Source organism: Cucurbita pepo, unplaced genomic scaffold, assembly GCF_057944985.1.
Source record: "Cucurbita pepo subsp. pepo isolate OVF unplaced genomic scaffold, ASM5794498v1 scafford_142, whole genome shotgun sequence".
Lineage (NCBI taxonomy): Eukaryota > Viridiplantae > Streptophyta > Magnoliopsida > Cucurbitales > Cucurbitaceae > Cucurbita > Cucurbita pepo.
In genome coordinates, this window is record NW_028258045.1 from 1 (window position 1) to 2500 (window position 2500).

A 2500-nucleotide genomic window follows, 5' to 3' on the forward strand; every position below is an offset into this window, starting at 1 on the left:
TATAAAGCCTTGAAGGTTAGCCCCTACAACAATTCATCACACCTAACATCCGTGGAAAGTAAGAACGTGTATAAAACCTTGGACTATAAAAATATCATCAAACCCAATACCCGTGAAAAGTGAATGTTCATTTTTAATGCTTGTATTGTTGTGACTTTTTTTTTTTTTGGGGGAACTAAGAAAAGAGTGACACCCGTAAAAATTTAACTATTTTTTTTTTCTTTTGGTTGTCTAAAACAATAAAATGAAGAGTTTTGATACTAGAGCAAGTACATTACACTAAGACACCCACCAGGACCTTGTTTTTACAATCATCATCCATTAATTGTGAAAGTACATGTGGAGTGGTTGGTTTGTTGTAATTTTTTTTCTGGGAGCTAAGCAACATGAAAGAAAGAATGATTCCCACAAAATTTCAGATTTTTTTTACAACTCTAACTATTTTTTCTAATTTCTTATTATTTAATATTTAAAAATTCATTAAAAAAAAATTGGTTGGTTGAAAAACTATGAAACTTGATTTCTAGATCCATTACAATGTCCAATCCATGAATCAATCGAGTTCATGGAAAAAAATATTATAAAACTTGAGATATTTGACCGTATGACCGTTCAGAAAAATCGTATCTAGGCCTGGCAGACCAAAAATGCCTCAAAATGTACTATATAGGGGGGTGACTAGTCTGCATGGGCTGGGCACGGGGGTACCCCCTATATCTTCCGCCACCCCCACGCCCCAAGCACTATGCGCCGCACATGGGCATATGCTTGGGCCGTACGGGTGGTGGTCGGAGGTCGAGGGCGTTTGACGACGGTGGTGCGGTGGCGGAACGCGCACGGTGGGGCAGTGTCGGAACGTTCCCTCGCGCTCGCCCGCCCCGCCATGCCCCACCCGCGTGCGCCCCGCCCTGCCCCACCCCCGCCCTGCCCCGCCAGCGCGCGCGCGCGTGCGCGCCCCACGCCCCGCACAGCCCTCGTTCTCCCGCGCGCGCGCCCCGTCCCGCCCCGCCCGCGTGCTTCTGCGCGCGCGCGCCCCGCCCCGCCCAGCCCTCGTTCTCCCGCGCGCGCGCGCCCCGTCCCGCCCCGCCCGCGTGCTTCTGCGCGCGCGCGCCCCGCCCCGCCCAGCCCTCGTTCTCCCGCGCGCGCGCGCCCCGTCCCCCCCCGCCCGCGTGCTTCTGCGCGCGCGCGCCCCGCCCCGCCCAGCCCTCGTTCTCCCGCGCGCGCGCGCCCCGTCCCGCCCCGCCCGCGTGCTTCTGCGCGCGCGCGCCCCGCCCCGCCAGCGTCTCCCGCGCGCGCGCGCGCCCCGCCCCGCCCGCGTTCTTCTGCGCGCGCGCGCCCCGCCCCGCCCCGCGTGCTGCTGCGTGCACGCCCGCGCCCCATCCATCACCCATTAATTGTGAAAGTACTTGTGGAGTGGTCGGTTTGTTGTAATTTTTTTTCTGGGAGCTAAGAAACATGAAAGAATGATTCCCAAAAAAATTCAGATTTTTTTGACAAATCTAGCTATTTTTTTTAATTTCTTATTATTTAATTTTTAAAAATTCATTAAAAAAAATTGGTTGGTTGAAAAATTATGAAACTTGATTTCTAGATCCATTACAATGTCCAATCCATGAATCAATCGAGTTCATGGAAAAAAACACTCTAAAACTTGAGATATTTGACCGTATGACGGCTCAGAAAAATCGTATCTAGGCCTGGCAGACCAAAAATGCCTCAAAATGTACTATATAGGGGGGTGACTAGTCTGCATGGGCTGGGCACGGGGGTACCCCTATATCTTCCACCACCCACACGCCCCAAGCACTATGCGCCGCACATGGGCATATGCTTGGGGCGTGGGAGTGGTGGTCGGCGGACGAGGGCGGTTGACGGCGGCGGTGCGGTGGCGAAACTTGCACGGTCAGGCAGTGTCGGGTGCGCCTTTGGGCATGTGACATGAGCCTTGTTGAGAATGAAATGTTGCGATGTTGCCTTCTAACTTGGGCTGGCTTGAGGATGGTTGATGGTTGGTACGATGATGAAACATGCAAGGTGGGGTGGAGCCGGGTGCCTTCGGGCGTGCGGCATGAACCTCGTTGAGTGTGTGACGTTGTGGTGATGCCTCGCCAGCCTTGGGCCAGCCCTATGTTTTGAAGGCGGGTGGTGCCAGAACATGTTTGGCTGGTTGGAATCGGGTGCCTTTGGGTGTGCGACATGAGCCTTGTTGAGCACGGAATGTTACGATGTTGCCTTCTAACTGGGATTCTCTGGTGTGAGGACTGTGGATGGCTGCTGGTACGATGATGAAACATGCAAGGTGGGGTGGAGCCGGGTGCCTTCGGGCGTGCGGCATGAACCTCGTTGAGTGTGGGACGTTGTTGTGGTATGCCTCCCTTCCTTGGGCCAGCCCTATGTTTTGAAGGTTGCGTGGTGGGCAGAACATGCTTGGTGGGGTGGTGTCAAATGACTTTGGGCGTGCGACATGAGACTCGTTGAGCATGGAATGTAGCCTTCTAAC